General features: G+C 35.7%; 1 protein-coding gene across 1 annotated transcript in view; it reads left to right on the top strand.

Moving 5' to 3' along the window:
- The window catches only part of LOC115219481 (lateral signaling target protein 2 homolog), a 134,874-nt gene that overhangs the window by 11,205 nt on the left and 100,244 nt on the right, over window positions 1–23,425 (top strand). The window lies entirely within an intron of this gene.

The raw sequence follows: 23,425 nt of genomic DNA, 5'->3' as shown, positions 1-23,425 counted from the left end.
ATCCCAAAACGAAACATATTGTGATTATACAGTTACAGTATAACGTGTACTTATGTTTATATGTAAGCATCTGTTAATCTGTTCTCTTTTACTTGTTTGTCATTAGATTGTGGCCATGCTGGGACATTACCTTGAAGAATTTTTAGTCAAACCAATTGACCCCAGTCCTTTTTTTTCTTAAAGCCCAGTACTTGTTCTATCAGTCTCTTTTGCCAAACTGCTAAGCTATGGGAACGTAAACAAACGAACACCAGTTATTAAGCAGTGTTGTGGGGACAAACTGACACAAAGACACACACATATACTTATACGACAGTTTTTTTTTTTTAGCTTCCATCTATCAAACCCACTCACAAGACTTTGGTCGGCCCGAGGCTATAGTAGAAGACACTTGCCCAATGTGGCATGCAGTAGGACTGAACTCAGAATCATATCGTTGGGAAGCAAACTTTTCATCCTACAAGCATTTTCTTGTGTATATAAATAAATATTGAATAGTTGTGAATGCTTGTTTACAAATGTGTAATTATATGCTTTTACACATATTTATAAAAATATACATACACACATGTATGCATGTGTGTATATGTGTGTGTTTACATATATGAATATATATGTAACGATTTTCTTTTCATGATGTTTTGCTGCATGGAGATGTGAAAGGATTGAGACAACTGGTGACGTGCTATAGTGGGGAAGACCCACCCACTTGTGGAAACATGGTCAAACTGTCATAAAAAAAGGTGGTACTGGTTGAGGTGCTATATGTGTGTGTGTGTGTGTAAATGAAGTAGAAACAGGTTAAGAGAAATAACTCAAAGTGACCACTAGCATGCATTAGAACAGAAGAATCAAAGTAAATTATAGCATTGAAGATAATTTCCTGATGTATTGAAATTATGCTTTCTAACCACTTGAAAACCATTGAGACTAGTTCCAGATGAGAAGGGGAGATAATCTTGAGAATTATGAATTCCCTAAAATTGACATTCTAGATGATAGTTTGAAGACAAGAAGACTGCTGTAAACCTGTTTCTGCCTCTGTAGGCATTATCAGCACAGCAGTTGTCTTGCCTGATTTTCAGTAGATAAAATACTTGGACATATATACGAAAGAATACATTCATGGTCTTGATATTTTACAACCCAGTGGCATGTATTAGAACAAGGGTCCATTAAATAACATAGATTTATTTATTTATTGAAATTATATTCTTTAGGAGAAAGATAGAGAAAGAACTCTCACTTAGTGGCAACTGGTACCAAGTCTAAATGAGGAGGAGAGATATGCCACACAGTCTTCCCCTTTCAAGTATACATCTGGTGTCGCTTCTCATCATGTTTGATTACCCTTTCTGCATTACAAGTCATTCCCCCGAGCCATTAGCTGTTAAAAAAAATAATAAAAATGTTCCTTCTCGAGCCATGCCAGGCTCATAAGCGCTGGTTTCCCGGTTTCAGTGGCCTAGAAATTCCCCACCTGGATGGGACACCGGTCCGTCGCCGGATTACTCAGTTTTGCCAGCTGAGTGGACTGGAGCAACGTGAAAATGAAGTGTTTTGCTCAAGAACACAACGCATCGCCCGGACCAAGAATCGAAACCACAACCTTACGATCATGAGTTCAACACCCTAACCACTAAGCCACGTGCCTGGATGCTGTTGGCATCAATTACTTACTTACACATATAGTCTCCTCTTCTACTTCGTTATTTGTCACACACTCCCTCCTCCAATAACTCTGTTTCTACCATCATACTCTTGCAACCTTCACTTCCTCCTGATTCTTTTTACCTGTCATTACTTTCTTCGGTCTGCTTTCCTGGACATCACTTTGAGTAAAAAAAAAGCCTATCATACAGTAGTGAGGACCATCTAGTCTTAAGGATAAAAGGCAGATTCATTAATGCTAGTGACACTGTAAGATTCATTGAGTATATTTTGTAAAGTAGTTGGTGAAGTAGCAGGACTAGCAACTTAAGTTTGGATGTTGCAATAGAGTGTTTAGTGCAAATCTTGTAAAACGGTTGGTGTTAGGAAAGGACAGTTGTTGAAACCAATTCAAAGTTTAAGATGTCCAAGTGTGGTGTGATCTTCCAACCCATCTGCAGGGGCAGTAGCTCCCGATAAAAATTAATTTGATTGCCTGAATAGCACATGTAAAATTACACATACACACACAGTGTATGTCTCTGTCTGTCTATATCTAAGTATTTATATCTGGCTGTCTATCTATATCTATCTCTATGATGTCTATCTACATCTGTCTATACCTATCTCTATCTATGATGTCTGTCTATATCTATCTATGATGTCTGTCTATATCTATCTATATCAGTCTGTCTATATCTATCTATCTATATCAGTCTGTCTATATCTATCTATCTATATCTGCCTGTCATTATCTATCTATATCTGCCTGTCATTATCTATCTATATCTGTCTGTCTATATCTATCTATCTATATCTGTCTGTCTATATCTATCTATCTATCTATATCTGTCTGTCTATATCTATCTATCTATATCTGTCTGTCTATATCTATCTATCTATATCTGTCTGTCTATATCTATCTATCTATATCTGTCTGTCTATATCTATCTATCTATATCTGTCTGTCTATATCTATCTATCTATATCTGTCTGTCTATATCTATCTATCTATATCTGTCTGTCTATATCTATCTATATCTGTCTGTCTATATCTATCTATATCTGTCTGTCTATATCTATCTATCTATATCTGTCTGTCTATATCTATCTATCTATATCTGTCTGTCTATATCTATCTATCTATATCTGTCTGTCTATATCTATCTATCTATATCTGTCTGTCTATACCTATCTATCTATATCTGTCTGTCTATATCTATCTATCTATATCTGTCTATCTATATCTATCTACCTGTCTATCTATATTTTTCTACCTCTCTCTCTCTCTGCATGTTTATTACAACTTTTCATTATGTATAGATGTCATTACTAATGAATGGTTTGTGTATGTATACGTACACATTCTTTCTCCACCGAAGCGTTAAACTAACATCATATTTGTCAGTCAAATTGTTTTTCTCGTGTGCTATTTACGTTAAGGTAATCCTGAAGGATTGTTTCACACGAAATAGATAAACTTACGTGAACATGTTCAGATTTTGTTTTTCTTTTCATGTTTTCGTATTCAATTTGTCTACTTCCTACAGCTTTGTGATGTTTCGTGTTATGGGTGACGTTAGTGAGTCCGTCGTGACGTATGTTAGTTACTCTTGTTGATGATAAAATAATGGGGGTTTCATTCAGACTTCCGTCTCCTCACATCGCTCAGTTAACACCCATCCCCTCATAAAATTTTTTGCCTTATAGTCAGTCAGTCACACTTCATTGTACTTGATGCAGCGCTCGTGACCACCCTGTTTATTCGAAGATTTTAATAGCTCAACTACTTTGCTGTTTTGAACTCTTGTTGTTTAGCCATTGGCAAGTCTCGGTCGAGTAAACGTATAATAAAAAGTACGGCAATCTTTCGTCTCTTGTAGACCTTTCCGTCGATTTCCGTAAAAATTTTTTTTTTTTTACGTATGGGCTTGCGGGAACTTTTGAAGTAATGAGAGCGAAAGAGACTAAGAGAAAGCGATTTTATGACGAGGGAAGTTCTTTTGAAGTTACCGTCCAGGGGAAGCATTGATGTACATGTGTGTGTGTGTGTGTTTGATGGGGTGTGGGAGACAGACAGTATGTTGTGTAAGTGAAGTGCTTCTGTTGGTGTGTGTGAAGAGACAGTAATGTGTGAAAGAAAGTGATAACTGAAATTTTTTACTCGGTGTATGTGTATATGTATGTATATTACTTCAAAAGTTGCCGCAAGCCCATATGTAAAAAAAAAAAAAATTTTTACGGAAATCGACGGAAAGGTCTACTAGAGACGAAAGATCGCCAAAAGTACTTCAACCAAAACAATTCCGTCCTTTTTTTTTCAAATCGGACAGCTTATATATCTGACCACTGACACTCTTTTTTATGGTTTGACCTTGCTTATTACGACAGTCTTCGAAAAGAGCAAGTGACAAATAACAGCCATAAACGAAGTCCAGGTTTTAAATTTCTGTTTTAGACCAGGTTTAATTATGTCACGTGCTCTTTTAATGACTGCCTAAACTTTTCAGTCACCTTGGATTTGCGTCACCTTGGATGCGCTTGTAATGTTTGTAAATTACTTTTAGCAAAAAAAAAAAAAAAAAGGAAAATGGTCACAAGTTGTAGGCATATGCTATATTTACATTGCTGTAATCCTCTTCCGTTTTTTTTTTTGTCTTTTGCATGTTTTAGTCATTGGATTGCGACCATACTGGGACACTTTTCTTAAAGTTTGGTATTTATTCTATCGGTCTTATTTTGTCGAACCATTAAGTTACTGGGACATAAGTTGACCAACCCCTGTTGTCAAGCGGTGGCGGAGGACGAACGTACACGCGGGTTATTTCCACACTTTTCGTCAACCAAATTTACCCACAAGACATTTAGTCGGCGGAGGTGAGGTGTGGGGGGCTGTTGTAAAAAAAAAACCCACTTGCTCCAGGTGCCGCGCAGTAGGACCGAACCCCAAACCTCATGATAGCAAAGCGAGCTTCATAACCATGTAAAGTCGTGATTTACATCAACAGGTTCACTATGATTGAGTGAAACTACTTCAAAAAACAAAATAAAATAATGGCTAAAGATAGATGTTTGCTGTCAATCACTCCTTACAGCAGCCTGTTGAGTCATATTACGTGTTTATCGTATTTGTCACAGTTACTGTTTGACGTATGTCCGGTATCTCATCATCCTAATTTTATTATTTGTCATGTTTGCTATATATCATCATCATCATCATCATCATTTAACGTCCGCTTTCCATGCTAGCATGGGTTGGACGGTTCAACTGGGGTCTGGGGAGCCCGAAAGCTGCACCAGTCCAGTCAGATCTGGCAGTGTTTCTACAGCTGGATGCCCTTCCTAACGCCAACCACTCCGAGAGTGTAGTGGGTGATTTTATGTGCCACCGACACAGGTGCCAGACGAGGCTGGCAAACGGCCACGCTCGGATGGTGTTTTTTATGTGCCACCGACACAGGTGCCAGACGAGGCTGGCAAACGGCCACGCTCGGATGGTGTTTTTTATGTGCCACCGACACAGGTGCCAGACGAGGCTGGCAGACGGCCACGCTCGGATGGTGTTTTTTATGTGCCACCGACACAGGTGCCAGATGAGGCTGGCAAACGGCCACGATCGGATGGTGCTTGTTACGTGCCCACAGCACGGAGGCCAGTCGATGCAGTACTGGCTACGGCCACGTTCGGATGGTTTTATTGTGTGCCACGTGCCACCGGCACTGGTACCACAAGATACAAATTCCATTGATGTTCATCTATTTTGATTTGTTTTGATTTGATTTTCACTTGCCTCAACAGGTCTTCACAAGTGTCACAAGAAGGAAGGTATGCACAGGTGGACTGACTACGTCCCAGGTAGGGGCCATGGGTTATGGCCTGACTAGTCTTGCCGGGTCTTCGGCTGGTGTTTTTATGTGCCACCGACACAGGTGCTAGATGAGGCTGGCGAACGGCCACGATCGGATGGTGTTTGTCATGTGCCCACCGCACTGACTACAGCACTGATGGATTTCTTGTGTGCCACAGGCACTGGTACCACAAGATACAAATTCCATTGATGTTCATCTATTTTGTCTATTTTGATTTGATTTGTATATATATATATATGAGTGGCTGTGTGGTAAGTAGCTTGCTTACCAACCACATGGTTCCGGGTTCAGTCCCACTGCGTGGCACCTTGGGCAAGTGTTTTCTACTATAGCCTCGGGCCGACCAAAGCCTTGTGAGTGGATTTGGTAGACGGAAACTGAAAGAAACCTGTCGTATATATGTATAAGTGTGTGTGTATATGTTTGTGTGTCTGTGTTTGTCCCCCTAGCATTGCTTGACAACTGATGCTGGTGTGTTTACGTCCCCGTCACTTAGTGGTTCGGCAAAAAGAGACCGATAGAATAAGTACTGGGCTTACAAAGCATAAGTCCCGGGGTCGATTTGCTTGACTAAAGGCAGTTCTCCAGCATGGCCGCAGTCAAAATGACTGAAACAAGGAAAAGAGAAAAGAGAATATATATATATATATACTACATTTATGCACGCGCTACATTTTGGACTTCACTCCCCCTCTCTGCCATTGATACTGTTTCCGAATTCAGCATTTACGTAATTTGCCTATATATGTTAAAATGCTTGCTTCCCAAACCACATGGTTCCAGGTTCAGTCCCACTGCCTGGCACCTTGGGCAGGTGTCATCTACAATAGCCTCAGGCCGACCAAAGCCATGTGTGTGTCTTTGTCTGTTTGTCCCCCACCACCGCTTGACAATGGTTGTTGGCTGTTGGTGTGTTTATGTCTCTGTAACTTAGCGGTTTGGCAAAAGTGATGGATAGAATAAATACCAGGCTTTTAAAAAAAAGTACTGGAGTCTAATCATTTGACAAACAATTCTTCAGAGGGGTGCCCCAGCATTGTTGCAATCTAATGACTGAAGTAAGTAAATGATAAAGATGTATAATCATCATCATTTAGCGTCCGCTTTCCATGCTAGCATGGGTTAGACGGTTCAACTGGGGTCTGTGAAGCCAGAAGGCTGCATCAGATCGGACTGGGCCTGATGCAGCCTTCTGGCTTCACAGACCCCAGTTGAACCGTCCAACCCATGCTAGCATGGAAAGCGGACGCTAAATGATGATGATTATTATTATTATTATTATTAAGGCATTAAGCTGGCAGAATCATTAGCGCTCTCAACGAAATGCTTAGCAGTATTTTGCCCATCGCTATGTTCTCAGTTCAAATTCTGCTAAGGTTGACTTTACCTTTCATCCTTTCAGGGTCGATAAAATAAGTACGAGTGAAACACTGGGGGCCAAGGAAAACGACTTATCCCCCCCTTTAAAATTTCTGCCTTTATGGCAAAATTTGAAACCAGCATTATTATTATTATTATTATTATTAAGAAGCAGCAGAAGTTAGTGACTCAAGGGCTGGGAGTTTCATGTATAGGCACTTACCACAGAACTTCTGCTCAGTAAAGACAGACCTGGAGCAAAACGTATTTTTTTCACCTTTGCATGTGTGTGTGTGCATGTTCATACCCACCACCATATTATATATCAAAATGTGACCGCGTGTGTACCGTTGGCGATTTGTTTCCTCCGTCTTCCCTTCTTTGGATCTTTCCTTTTCCTATGTTTCTGACAAAGAGCTCCGCTCGAAACGTTGAAGCCTCCTTCTTTCCTGAGTGTCCAATAATACTATACTTGTTCCACGTCCTCACGTTGTGTTTTCTCTTTGTGTTTTCATGTTTGGATTAACTATATATATATATATATATAAACAAGGAAAATAAAACCTTTATACAGACACATATATATCTATATATACACACATTGAAAGAGCACCCAACACACTCTAATGTGGTTGGTGTTAGGAAGGGCATCCAGCTGTTGCAACCGAAGGGCATCCAGCTGTAGCAAATCAGACTGGCACCTTGTGCAGCTCTCTTGCTTGCACCTCTGGTCAAACCATCCAACCCATGCTAGTATGGAAAACAGATGTTAACTGATGATGATATCTGTGCATGTGTGTGTGTGTGTGTACATATATATGTATCATTTAATATGCATTTCATTTAAATATGAGCTACTTTTAGTTTCATGCTGTGGAAACAATAAATTCGCAGATTAATACATCATGCCCTTTGCCTCTAAGCAATCCTTTCGGCTGGCCTCAATCTGACCTCATCTGAATAATTATCTCTCTAGGATATCCTGCTAGAAGAATTGTCACCCTGCCAAAGTTGGTGGGGGAGAGACAACTGTTCAGGTGATTCCCTCTTTTATCTTAATATATAAAACAGAGTTTGTGTGTGTGTGTGTGTGTGTGTGTGTGTGTGCATGTCTGTTCCTCATGGATTTGAAAACTGAGTTGCTAGTTTTGACGTATGAGATATCAAGATTCAGTAATCTTTCAGCTACCAAGTAAAGTCTGTTTTTTGCACAAGAATTCTTTTTTACTACAAAAATAACCATGGAAACGAGGTCAGGTCACACAATTTTGAGGTCTTTAGCTAAGGAAGGCAACTCTGCATGAATAATAATTTTTCAAGAAATCTGGACAGCTTTCTTATTGCTAACCATTCAACTTCAAATTACAGTTAATTGTTGGAAGTAGACTGAGATGTACATACACTGCTATTGAAAAGGATGGAAGTTCAATATGAAGTTTTCAACTAATTATTTTCTGGTTAGTAATCCATTACCTTAAATTTGAAGCCATTAAATCTTTAAACATTATTTTACTGGGTTTAGTCTTTTGACTGTTGCCATGATGGGGGCTCACCTTCAAAAATTTGATTAATCATACTGATCTCAGTACATATTTCAATCTGGCATTTATTTTATAGATTTCTGCTTGATGAACTGCTTTGAGACATAGTGGGACACAATACTCGATTTAACAACAAATGTAAACACACATGAGAAGTTTGCTGACGTACTCAATAATTCATGGGAAAGCAGGGCTTATCCCTTGGTTCCATTCTCATGTTTCGCTAACCAATAACAACAATACAAAGTATGTAGCCCTTAAAACAGTTTTCGTGCATTTACAGAGAATACTGAACTGTCTTTCATAGGATCTTGTTTTTAGGAATTCCCAATAAGTTATGCATACCCAAATTGTGAAGTCAGTTGTGTAATAACATGAAATTGGTTACCTGGTATTAAGAATTCTAATAAAGTAACCCTGAAAAGGGTTTTAATGCATTCCCAGAGTATATAGAACATAGGAGGAAATATTAATAAGGTATGTATACTAAAATCGTGAAGCTTGTTACATAATAACAGGCTAATCAGATACGAGATAACAATTCACAGTAAATAACTCTGGAAAGGGCTTTCGTGCGTTCCCAGAGAATATTACCCTCAGCGACGCTAGTGTTGGTATATTCGTGAATAAGTCACTAATTGAAATAAGTGGATCTATTGTTTAGGAAAATACTATTTACTTGTATAAGCGTTGTACTAGATAAATTGCAAAAATAACTCTAACAGTTCAAATGCTATGAAATAAGCATACTCAATTTGATTTATACCAAATGATATAGGAAAATGAATGGGTTATTACCTTTGGCTGTTAAAATCTGAGTGAATGGGTTATTTCTTTTAACTGTTAAAATGAAATATATTAGATATATATATATGTATATATATATATATATTATGTATATATATATATATTATATATATATATATATAGGATCCCTTCTAGGGGCCCATTATCGAATTTTTTTCAACAATCTGAGTATGCCATGAGGTTTCCAGACATGAGTTCTACTCACATGTCAAGTTTCAGCAAAATCGATAAAACGATGTAGCTAACAAGTCTACAAACACATCCACATCCAGAATTTCCCACATATGTAGTATATATATTTGTTTATTGCCGTTTATCAACTTCAAAACTTTTATCCACAGCAGGGCGTCTTTTTTTTTTTTTTTTTTTTTAATAGGACTGTTTTTATATTTCCCAGTTTTTTTCTACCACCATGTCAGTACAATATGCCTATGTTTATGTTAAGCGAGGTTTCAGTAACTGACTTGGACATATTTTACTTTTTGTATTCTTTAGGGAAAAGCTCTGTGTCTGTGTGTGTGTGTGAGAGAGAGAGAGAGTGTGTGAGTGAGTGAATGTGTATACACTACATATTACTTACTTGTACTTCTTGAACATTCCTGTTTTATGAAATGTCATTGGGTAATATAATCATAAGTTCATAAGTGACATGTCTGTTACTTCTATGCATAATAATTCTATTACAGAAAATGCTCAACATGCTTAAATCATTCTGTAGCAGATACAGAATATGTTTGGTTGCAAACGGAAGGATGGATGGGTAAAATTGGTTAACTTGACACTTGCCAAAATAGAACATAAAAGCAAAACACTTGAACTGATTATAGATTGGAGGAATCTAGGCCTAAAAGAAGCATTATAATAGTATTTTGTAATCTGTCATTATGGGGGATTCAAAATTATAATCTTTTTATCATTATGTTTGTATTCCTTTTTTCTCTTCTTTTTGTTATATGCTGACATACAGCATTAAATTATCTCACTTCACATCTCTTAATGAACCTTTTTGAGTCAGATGTGTTCAACCTAGTCTTCAGGATTTCATTTTATATTTTTCTAGGTTTAATATATTTTTGATTTTTTTTTCTTCCCCAGCAACATTTGTTAATCTGTTTTTATTCTGTTCTCACCAAATTCCCATACAACTTCATTATCTTTCGGAAGATGCTTTTTTTTTTTAAATTTCACTTTCAGTGTTTATTATTATTATTATTAGCTTCCATTAAATGAAGTTCATAAAGTCCTTGTAAATTCTTGTGCATTCTGACTAATAAAATACTTTAGTACTTAAAATTTTGAGTCAAACATTGTGTGCAAGAAGCACAGCTAGCTTCTGGATAAGTTATTGAAATCCTTTATGAACTGGTGCAAAATGTCACCAATTGTAGTTAAGTATTTGTAAGGACTTGTCTTAAACCCTTTCAAAATCAGCCTGCCTAAGGACTGCTCTTGATTTTATGATACAAAATTCTTGTTTTAAAGTAAATGAAAATCTTTTAAAATTTCATGCTATGTTCCAAACACCGGCTTAATAATGACGTTTTATTAAATTCTTTATAATTTTCAAATAGAAATGGAACCTTCCTCATTGTCATCACCCTTTTAATGTCTACTTTTCTATGCTTGCAAGGGTTAGACAGAATTTGTTGAAGCAAGTTTTCTGCAGATGGGTTCCCTTCCTGTTACTAATCCTCATCTGTTTGCAAGCAAGCTAATATTTCCCGTATAACTGGACATATTTTCACAGAAGACTGCATATGAACGACATCACTTGTATTATGGTGATGCTTATTTACAACTACTGCTCAGTCAAAACAAGGAAACGCACATGCATACACATACACGCAAATTCAAGCATGCACACATAGGATTTTTGGATGATAAATGATCAGGGAGAGCATGTCCATGTCTTGTGTGCAATCTTTTCATGTGTTCCTTTCTTATCCATGTAATTTTTAAATCTTATACACACACACGCACACATGTGTATGCATGTATATGTATATAAGAAGGGCTCCTTTCAGTTTCCCTGCTATCAAATCCACTGAGAAGGCTTTGGTTGGGTTAGTGCTATACAAGACTGCAATTGCCCAACGTGCCGTATTGAAAGCTTGTAGTTGGGAAACAAACTTCAACCATGGCAAAATGGAAAAGACCGTGATGACGATGCAGTCTCTACATGTAACATCCCATCAATAATGCTGACCTCCTCTCTAGATGTTTTCCAAGTCCATATTTTTGCTGTCAGTTCTTCAGTGTGTAGGCAAGTAATAAATGGATTGAGAGATTTCATGACTTTAAACAGAATGTATCATAATGCTTATCATTGACTCTATTAGGCCAATTGAATAAATTGTCTCTACAATAGAGAATTTATCTACTATTTTCCATATGTAGTTTGACTATACAAAGCTGCTTTGATAATGAATTCTGAACGCTTCATATTTAGTTTTGTGCTATTTTGTCAACAATGCCACATTGTGCATTTGCTGGCTATATAGTTTAATTTCAATCAATTCAGTTTTTATTTTTTAATATGAAGCAATGACACTTTCCTGTTGCTTTTTGTAAAATCTAAGATACATCAGAAGTTGGGTGTTGACTTATTTGGCAAATCCTTCATTTCATGTCACAGTCATATTGCCAGCTGGAAATTTGCCAATATCTCATAGTACTGTTGCTACAAACAGCAAAGTGCTCTTGTTACTGTTTACTATTATGAAAGACAAGTCTGGGTTCTCAGTATTAATCCACCACCACCACCACCAGTTATGTTAGTGAGGAAAATTAAATTTCCTTATTTTGTTATTATGATCTGTGAGAAATGTTTGCAAACATTTTTATGTTTTTTAAATGGAGGGAAGAAAATAGGGTCTTTATTCTTAAACTTATAAAGTAAATATACACACCTAAGGCAGTGCTCCAGCATAGCCACAGTCAAATGACTGAAATGTGTAAAAAAATCACTGTAGTGGCTGGCAGAATTGATAGTGTTGGTCAAAACACTTTGTGGTAATTAGTTGGCTCCTTTTATGTTCTTAGTTCAAATAGTTTAAATCCTTCCAAAGTCAATAAGTACCCAGTCAAGTACTAGGGTTGATATAATTGTACTTTGGAAGTTGGTTCCCCACCCTACATAACTACAGTTCACTGACTGTGAAAGCATCTAAAGTGTATCCTGTCTTAACCCTTTCATTACCAACCCAGCTGAAACCGGCTCTGGCTCTGAGTACATATGTCTTGTTTTCATAAGTTTTGAATTAAAATCTTCCACCAAACCTTAGTTACAATTTATGTCCATAACACTAGCTGAATGATAACTAAGTTATTTTACTAAATTCTTTGGTATATTTAAAGTAATTGAAAGAAACACAGAGCATCTCAATAGAAATACAGTAACGAAAGGGTTAATACTATCCCTTGCTCCTGGTTCTGTGACACAAACTTTTCATTTTAAAAGTGATCTCAACTAAAACTTCCATCAGAATTTCAAGTAAATTTATGTCCTGAAGCATTGTATTTGACAGAATGATCTGAATGCTCAAGGGTTACCTTCATAAAATATTTAATATAGCCTTGCATTATGTTTTGCTGATGATTCTGAAAAAGGATGAAATGGTACTATACATGGCTACCAATGTCTGAGAATTTTAAGATCTTTATATGTAGGAAAAATAAATAGTAACATTTCAACTGGCTATATATCCAGCCCAACTATTTTATCCGTTTTATGTTAAAATTGGGCACATCAAGTCTCTCGCACCTACCTTACAATCATCTTCATCGTTTAACGTTTGTTTTCCATGCTAGCATGGGTTGGACGGTTCGATTGGGATCTGGGAAGCCAGAAGACTGTGCCATACTCCAGTCTGATCTGGCAGTGTTTCTACAGATGGATGCACTTCCTAACGCCAACCACTCTGTGAGCCAGTCAAGGCAGTGCTGGCATCGGCCACGTACAGATGGTGCTTTTTACATGCCACCGGAGGCTGGTAACGGCCACATTTAAAAATAAACTACTACATTGGAGATAATGCATGATTAATTTAAAACAATCTGAATAAATAAGCATTACAATTGACAGTAATCTTAATTCTAAATGGTTAAAATGTGTATATTCTGTGCATCTTTACTTCCTGATATAAATTTCAAATTTCCAAACCTATCTCAACATAAGTCCAGATGGTTTTTTTTTTTTTCCTACAATGACAAGCCACAAGAACTTTACCATGTGTTCATACATCTAGTCTGTTTTTCATTAAAAGGAACTGCTTTATATGGTCTCAATAAAAAGTAATTGTCCTGTTGACACACCTACTTCCATTGGAAGCTTGGTCCTCTTCAGCTGTCCTCCTTTTTGTCTTTTAGCTGTTGTGCTATGTTGTAACAATGCCCGTTATTGTCACTTTTTTTTTTTGTTTTTGATTTTGACAACCTTAGATCATAAAACATTCTTTCAATGTGAATTAGGTTATTTTCTTCCGCCATGAAAAAATTATTCCTTAGTATATATATTGCTAATATTTTTGAGGACAAGCAGTACTGTAGTGTAGAGGTATCTTTCATATATGCCTCTCTCTCTCTCCCTCTTTCTATGTGTTTCTGTCTCACCCCTTCACTATCCTTATTGCATCCATCTTATCTCTACATAGTTCATGTATGTGTGTATGTATATATATATATATATATATATGTATGTATGTTTGTAATGTATGTATGTATGTATGTATGTAATGTATGTATGTTTATGTATGTATGTAATGTATGTATGTTTGTATGTTTGTAATGTATGTATGTATATGTATGTTTGTATATATGTATATATTTGTATGCATATATGTATGTGTATGTATATTTGTGTGTATGTGTATATATATATATATACACACACACACCATATTTGATGGCCTATAAGACGCACAAGTGCATAGGACGCAGCCTAGGCTATACTTTTGTAAAATAAATTACCACTAAAATGTTTTAATTCCTCCACTTACCTATATAACTATGTTATTGCTGGTAATTATAAGCAATTTATTGCTTCCACATTCGATATAAATATACCATAGATGGCAGCACGCATTTTGTAAACATACATACCATTTTGTGTGAGTTTGAGCCTACATTGAGTGCACTGGATGCTTGTGGATTTTTAAAGCCATTTTTGGGTAAAAAAAAAAGGTGTATCTTATAGGCCATCAAATATGGTATATGGCTGTGTGATTTAGAAGTTTGCTTCCAGGCTGCATAGTTACAGGTCCAGTCCTATGTGGTACCTTTTGGTAAGAGTTTTCTATAACCCTGGTGCAACCAAAGCCTTATGAGTGGATGTGGTGGATGAAACGTGAAAGAACCTCCATCTAGGTGTCTGTCTGTCTCTCTCTGTCTCCTTGTCTTGACATTGCATTATTGTTGTATAAGAATGTCACTCATTTGCAATATTCTGTGCAAACATTTCTCAACATGGGAAAATATTACTTTGCTTGGAAACAGTTGAGGGTTGACAACAGGAGGGGCATCTGGTTGACTTTGTTTGGCCCATGCAACCATGGAGAAGTGGTGTGACTTAGTGGATAGATTATTGATCTCACAATTGGGAGGTCATAAGTTTGATTCCTGGTGGCACTTTGTGTCCTTATGCAAAATACTTTATTTTATGTTGCCCCAGTCCATTCAGCTGGCAAAAATTAGTAGTACCTATATTGCCAGGAAATTCTCTGAGAACTACATTAAGGGTATGCATGTCTGTGAAGTGCTCAGCCACTTGCACATTAATTTCATAAACAAGCTTTTCTGTGATCTGATCAACTGGAACTCTCGTCATCATAACCAATCGAGTGCCAGTTTATATATAATGTATATCCCTATAGTTTTCAAATAACCTTGTATGTTAGATATATTTTAATTATTGACAATATTCTCTGGCTATTTTTAATATGATGAAATGTCACAGCAGTTGAGTGAAAAAAACAGAATAGTGGCTTCTCATCTAGAGAGTCATTATTACAAGAGATGTACTGTTCTGGCAAGGTATTAAACAAATGACATTTAAACTGGCTATATCTGGCCTAAATATTCTACCTGCTTCATGACCAGATCTGATCTCTCACATCAACCCTACAATGTCATTCTGAAAGTATACATTCACGTCATTGAAATATTGAAGCTGCAAAATAATGCATGATTAATTTAAAACTGCGTGAATAAATAAGCATTACATTTGAGACTACTCTGAATGCTAAGGGTTAAATCTTTCCTGTTCAATTTAAATATGAGTGAAAGGGGAAAAAAATTGCTTATAGAGCTGCTGGGTATTATTAAATGTTGATTAATACTGATTAATGATAATAGTATAAAAAAAAAGAAAGATATTCAACCATAGCAGTATTTAAATTGTATAAAATCACTATTCAATAATCCAACTTGAGACACTATTTGACCACCCCAGTTGATAATTTGGATGTTTTGTTTTCATTAGCTAATTATGAATACTGATATTATTATTATTATTATTATTCTTAAAGGCGGCGAGTTGGCAGAATCGTTAGCACGCTGGGTGAAATGCTAAGCGGTATTTTGTCTGCTGCTGTGTTCTGAGTTCATATTCCGCAAGGTCGATTAAATAAGTACCAGTTACGCACTGGGAGTCGATATAATCGACTTAATCTGTTTGTCTGTCCTTGTTTGTCCCTTCTGTGTGCTTAGCCCCTTGTGGGTAGTAAAGAAATAGGTATTTCAGCCATCTTTAAGTTCTGGGTTCAAATTCCACTTTCAGGTTCAATAAAATATGTACCAGTTGAGTACTGGGGTCAGTGTAATCAACTGTCCCCCTCCCCCAATTTTTTAGGCCTTGTGCCTTTAGTAGAAAGGATTATTATTGATGTGCATGCAGTTAGAAAGAGTCTAGTTATAATACTGTATTATTACATAAGATGATATTTAGTATGGTACTGTTAAATAGTGGGATTGTAAGACTATAAACCTAAGCCTTATTGACCAATGTTATAACAAGTTTAAAAGAAATTAGTTTTTATTGTTTTTATTTTTCATTTTTGTATGATTTGATTTGCACATAACACGTTTTCGGTGATGGGTCTTTGCTTTTAAAGTATCAACTGTTTTCATCATTACAGAAGCACCAAACTTGAAAGCTTATTCACTCTCCTGAGAGCAGCATTTCTCAACCAGAGTTTTGCAAGCAGTCGCTATGGCTTCCACTAGAAATAAGACTTTATTCTATATTTGTAATTTCATTCTGCATGCACAGCGTATTCCCTAAGGCTGAGAAATCCTAGCATCTCTGTTTTAAGATCTTACAGGGAAAAAGTACCTTAATACAGAATTGTTGGGGAATTTCGTCTTAGCAAGGTTTTGGATGAGATAAGATTTCTCAACTCTTTTGAGACCTCTTCAGGTTCTTTGATACAAACTTCAAGTCTAACCCTTTTGCTCTGAAATTAAATTTTATGGTTATTCCAGTAATGATGGTAAATATCTACCGACATATCTCAATAAAAAATAGTTTCAAACATGACATTCCTCAACAAAAGGTAGATTAGTATTTAAAACTGCTTTCTGCTATTAAAGGTAATGAAATTTTGAGTAGTTATATCTGATTTCCACAGTAAAAGGATTAATGTGATCTAAAGTTGCCCAAGATGCCACACAATGGGACTGAACCTGGAACCATGTGGTTAGGAAATAAACTTCTTAACACACAGCTATACTTGCACTTAAAATTTTTTTTTCTTGTACAGATTTTTAAAAACATGGAATGTATTTCAAAGGTTCTGCAAGGCTAAAATGACTGGGAAATACTGCTCTAGAGAAGGGAGAAAATGGGTCTGACAGTTGATATAGTAATATCAGGTATAGTGAAAAATTGTGTGGTTCTTTTATTAGATTGTATGAACCTCTCTTCAGGTATTTGGAATTATTCATCTGGTGTTGTAAGGTATTATAACTATTGGGCAACCTTAGCTGTGTTGTTATCTACCTATAGGGTAAATTCTGATTAAATAGACCTATGATCAAAAGTGACCATACTAATTTTTTTAGAGATATCCAAGCCTATTTTAAATAATGTATCTTTTTAAGACAGTTAAATGCTACTTGATGGATATTTTGCTGCTGTTTCTAGCAGGTCAATTGACCACATAAAAGCACCCTCAGGCAGCAGTTAAAAAACAATTCATTCTCCAAAACTTTGAATCGATTATGTAATTTAGAATTGTTTAGCCAAAGGAAAACATTTAAAAATTTTATTAGATACAGTGATCTTTTAATATGAAATAAATTGTTTTATAATAGAAATGATTATATATAATTTTCTTTTTTTTTTTCTTTCAAGTCTATCAATATTATTTGTTTCTAAGCTGACTTAAACAATGATGGTACTCATGTGTTCACTTTGATGATTGTTTAGTCCCTAATTGGGCAGATCTATGGTCAAAAACATGCAAATCATACTTGCCTTATCTTCTTTCAGACATAGTGTATGTATCTAGGAGCACATCTTTAAATCGAAAAGACAAGTGATCAAGACTTCTGGCGATTTGCTGTGTTTGAGAAGACACATCAAGCTCAGTGAATCTTGGTTGTTGTCAGTGCTTGGTGACACATAAAAAATACCCTTGTTGATGATGTGTAAAAGGTACCCATGTTGGTGACATGTGAAGGACACCCATACCAGTAACCTGTTGAAAAATACTCTGTAAAGTGGTTGGTATTAGGAAGGGCATCCAGTTTCCATTGTTTGCATGAGTTCTACTCTCACAGTATTTTTCAGAGACAAAACACATTACGCTCTTAAGTCCTACGGATTATAGGACCAGTTATCCAATTTCCATGGCATAAACGTGACTGAAATCACATTTCTCCAGAACAGGATATCCTTGTAGGATTATTCTGTTACAGTTGTGTGGACTGGAGCAATGTGAAATGAAGTAATTTGCTTAAGAACCCAAAGCATCAACTTGTCCAGAAATCAAAACTGTGATTATATAGTTCTGAATGAAACTCACTAACCACTAAGCCATATGGTTAGTAAATAACAAGTCGTAATACTCAGCAAGTAAGTTATTCTTTCAAGGTGGAACTTAATGATCAAGTGGTTTGTGGTTAGGAATTATTGCTGGTTGTTAAATATCTATATTACCTAGTACTTATTTTTTTAATCCTGGTACTTATTCTATTAGTCTCTCTTGCCAAACCACTAAGTTACAGGGATGTAAACACCAACACTGGTTGTCATGTGGTGATAGGGGGACAGACCTATTCAAGGCGGCGAGCTGGCAGAAACGTTAGCATGCTGGGCGAAATGCGTAGCCGTATTTCGTCTGCCGTTACGTTCTGAGTTCAAATTCCGCCGAGGTTGACTTTGCCTTTCATCCTTTCAGGGTCGACTTTGCCTTTCATCCTTTCAGGGTCGATAAATTAAGTACCAGTTACACACTGGGGTCGATGTAATCGGGTTAATCTGTTTGTCTGTCCTTGTTTGTCCCCTCTGTGTGTAGCCCCTTGTGTGGGTAGTAAAGAAACAGATAGGGGGACAGACACACATACACACACGATGGCTTCTTTCAGTTTCCATCTACCATATCCATTCACAAGGCTTTGGTCAGCCTAAGGCTATAGTAGAAGACACTTGCCCAAGATGCCATGCAGAAGGACTGAACCTGGAACCACGTGGTTGGGAAACAAGCTTCTTACCACACTGCCGCTCCTGCGAAATTATCCAAATAAAAGATCAGAAAATAAAGATAAACCTGAATGTGATAGTGGAAAAGAGAATCCTTATAACAATAGATGCCTTGAGAAGAGTTAAAAGACATGCAAATACATGATAAATTAGGTCCTGCACACAATATGCAGACATAAGCACTATTAGGCACTGCATGTGTAGAATGTTTTCAGTACAATAGAATGTATAAAGCCAAAACTGTTATTGGTAGTGCAGCAAAAGCATGCCATGAGAATAATAAGAACAAAACACTTAACTGAAATAGTTATCTTATACCCTTGTGATACAACCTATAAAGCAAATTCTATCTTGTTTGTAGCATTTCAACAGTTATTCTGTCAAATTTTAAAGAATGTCTATCCCAGCCCTGTACTATTTAAAACTTTGTTACTTTCTCCCACCACCTTTGTGAAATATTTGCTTTGGTGCTTCTGTCAACTATTCTCATTTTTATTTTATTTTTTAACTTCCATTTTATAACTTGTGATTGATGGTAACAGGAGCAACTTTAGGCTAATATAAGACTTGCATAGCTAGAAAAGTGTTTAAGATGTCTGGGGAGACACGAATAAAAGTTAATTCTCTTTTAGAACTCTAAACTTGAATGTTCTTTATAATAACAAAGAAATGATAGATATAAATTGTTGTTAGTTGATGATATACTCTTTTAGTTTAGATACTGTATTTCAACGGAAATCATTTAGATATGATACGGAATAATATAAACTGAAAAACTATTTCAATATTAAAAATAGAAAAATGTTTGGAAATTAATTTCAGTTCCAGTCTAAGAAAACTTTTCTTATTTGCTCTGATGAGAATATCTGCTTCTTTTCTATTCTCTCTATAATAATGTTCATCAGGGATCATAAGAAGCCATCAAGAGATGGTCATGTTTGGAATGCTTTCATCATAGGATCAATTTCATTAGGGTTGCCTTAGTGTGGGTTAAACAGTGACACTATATCATCATCATTTAACGTCCGTTTTCCATGCTAGCATGGGTTGGACAGTTCAACTGGGGTCTGAGAAGCCAGGCTCCAGTCTGATCTAAACTAAATAATTTCTTAATTCCTTTTTCTTCTTTAGTAAGATGTTATTTTACCAGTTTTTACTTATAAATATGGTGAAGTAAAAATATAGTATATATAATGAAATAAATTTTCACATTCTGTAAAAATTTATTTCAATATTAATTTGCTATGTAATAAATTATTGCGTGGATCTAAGTATTTAAAGAATGGAATGTACAATTTCCTGTAAGTCAGACTGCCTCGTGGTCTCAGCAGATGAAAAGGAAAAGGCATTGTCCTGGAGGATGGTGAGGAAGACACAATTTTTTTTACGAGATGAACAAAAATGTTATCCTTAGACTAGGAAGTTTAAAAACCTATTTGTTCCTCATTTTGATGTGAATTCAAATCCTGCTGAAGTCAACTTCGCCTTTTATCTTCTTAGGCCAATAAAATAAAGTGCCAGCCAAGAAGTGGGGTTACTATAATTAACTATGTACATTTCGTCCATATTTGAGGTTTTGTGCCTAAATCAGATATATTGTCATTTGACCTTAATTGAGCCTGGCTGAGCAGATTTATGAGCAAAGATATTCCTATCATAACACACTCATCTATTTCTTTTGTAGGCTTATTGCATTTTTAGACTTCAGTATTTCTGTTCTTCCCCCTTTTTTGTTGTTGTTGTTAAGACACTTGGGTATAATTTGAGGAAGATTTAATTTTTTTTTTCTGGAGTGTCAAATGAACATATGTATAGTTTAGAGGTAGGGTTTGTATTTGAATTATGTGATAATTTTATTGTGGTTCTGTGCTTGGTGATGTGAGGGAGAAAATTTATGTCAGGTGTTGAAAGGAGTGGTAAATTACAGGAATTAAGAAGTTTATAAACAATATCATTTGGAATCTCTGACCTTGTTTATAGTTATTCTGTTTGTCTTTAGTTGTTTTTTGTCATGCTTCATTTATATATATGAAAAAGAAAAACAAGTAGAACTTATTTTTGTACTGGTTTCTGTCATTGGTCTGTGGTCATATGTTGGTTCTACTAGTTTATATTAAAATCTTGGAAATTTTAAAACCTCAGTGCTAACTCTTATATATATATATATATATATATATATATATATATATATATATATATATATATAATGGGCTTCTTTCTGTTTCCATATATCAAATCCACTCACAAAGCTTTGGTTGACCCGAGGCTATGGTAGAAGACACTTGCTCAAGGTGTCATGCAGTGGGGCTGAACCTGGAACCATGTGTATAGGAAGCAAGCTTTTTACCACACAACTATATAACTAGACCATTAACTAGATGTAGTGAGGATACTGTTGGCTAGGAACATATTTAGCTTCCAGTATTATTGATTAAATTACATGCATGCATAAACAATATATGTATATAAAAGACTATAGTCTTTCACATATATTGAGCCTTTTGATTTTACATGTAAAACTATATAAACACTTGGCTTATGCAACTTCCTCTGACACACATTCCCATCCATTATTGTTTATCATTAGCAGTATTTTTTTTTGTGTTTAGGTTCAATGGATTTTTGTCGTTTAGCTGCTAATTGTCATGCTGTTTTTCAAGTTAAAACTGCTTCTTTTGATTTCTACTATGATTTATGTTAAGGAACTAGCAGATTTATTTTATATTATATTATCATTTTATATTATCATTATCATTGTTTTATATTATCATCATCATTTTATATTATTATTATTATTATTCTGTTTCTTGAATGGAGGTTGTTGAGTGATTTGAAAAGCAAACATACACAACCTCAGAAACATATAATTATTACGCTAATTTTCTTTAATTTCTTTGTCAGCAGTTCAACTGTCCTAAGTGAACTGTGTGTTATGCAAATGTTGTTTCTTCTTTGTTGATCAAACGAACCTGTCCAACCCATTAAACCCAAATTCTATTCCAGTCATTTCATATTGTTCTTGCCTCTTAGCTTAGCATTATTAACAATTCTTTGAGGATTTTCTTTTAATGAGCTTGCTATTAAAACTTGATGTTTGTGTGGCTTTAACAGTTTGTTTTGGTTTTCAAATGCTTGTTTAGGTGCAGATTTACTAATCTTTTTTCGAATTCTTGTTCTTTTATTAACAGATAGCTGCAGTAGTTTTATAAATGCTAAGTAGTTTATCAATATTTTCTAAAGGAACTATCGCTCTTGACTCTTCTTTTCATAGATAATATTTGGCAAATAGAATGTTTAGTAATAATATAATCATAGTGATAAATACAATTTTTATTATTATTTCAATCTTATTCTTACTGCAAGCTTTCACTGCATAGTTGAGTAGAATTATTATGATGTACCACCACCTAACTGTAGGGCCTTGTCTCAGCAAACATCTGATCAGACTGAAGTACATGCTCTCATCATTTCTTGAGCAAGGGATAGGTTCTGCTGTTCTAGGAGATCCCTCCAGCCGTCAGCTAAGTTCAATGCGTTCATTTGTTAAGAAAGGCTGAGCAGTTTTCCTCTGTCTGATACATATGACGATAGTCAATGTGACGGACAAGATTGTAAGGACTATGGATTTGGCTATTTTGAGCCAAGCTCCCATCAACGTTTTCAAGTACTTTGTTTTCAACTGCTTGAAAAGAACAAGTGTGGAAGAAAGTGCTACATTCTAATAATAATTTGCTGAAAGGGAAGAGCAGCAAATCAAGTTTGGCTTGAAAGCTTGTCTGAATTTTTGTTTGTAATTTCCTTGTGGCCTTGTGGGAACAAATGTTATTGCTGGGGTCTTTAGGGATTATGGGGTACCCTATTTTGTTCCAAGTGACTGCCCTGCTTTGGGATATATACATTATGTTTTTTACTCTTCCTATTTATCTTTTCAGCTTTACCTGTTTTCGTAATGTTCCCATTCACAGCCCCTGTGGCAAATACAGAACTTCTGAGATCTAATGAAATATAATTTTTTTTTTTCGTCTTTTAAGACAAAAGATGTATTCAAAGTATTGAAGTTGGAATTACTAACTATATGGAAGGAAAATTATAACTTATATTGCAGATAAGATACTTAACATCTATCTCTAATAGTCAATTTTTCTCTTATAAACTGTTACCATCTTATTTCTTCACATCTCTTTACCAATAAATGACTATATTTAACCTGAGTAGAAACTGTCTGAAGGAAGATAATACGGTCAGTGTAAGAGATTTGGAAATAAAGGAATTTGAGTTGAACACAAACAAGATGTAATTTAACTGACTCATTTCCATCAATGACAGCTTAAAAAAAAAAAATAAAAAGCCAAAATGTAAATGGAGATTTCTTTGAGAGCAAGCATTTTCTGAGAGGTTGTTGTTATAAGTTAATAGGATGGTAAACAGGCATTGAGGCTGTCAAGCTCAAATATGAGATCGGCAGCAGCTGGGCTGAAACCAATGACTTGTTTTGTTAG

The sequence above is a fragment of the Octopus sinensis genome, linkage group LG14 (assembly GCF_006345805.1).
Source record: "Octopus sinensis linkage group LG14, ASM634580v1, whole genome shotgun sequence".
NCBI classification, from domain to species: domain Eukaryota; kingdom Metazoa; phylum Mollusca; class Cephalopoda; order Octopoda; family Octopodidae; genus Octopus; species Octopus sinensis.
Note: the sequence above shows the minus strand (reverse complement) of the source record. Positions and strands in the feature narration are given on the sequence as shown.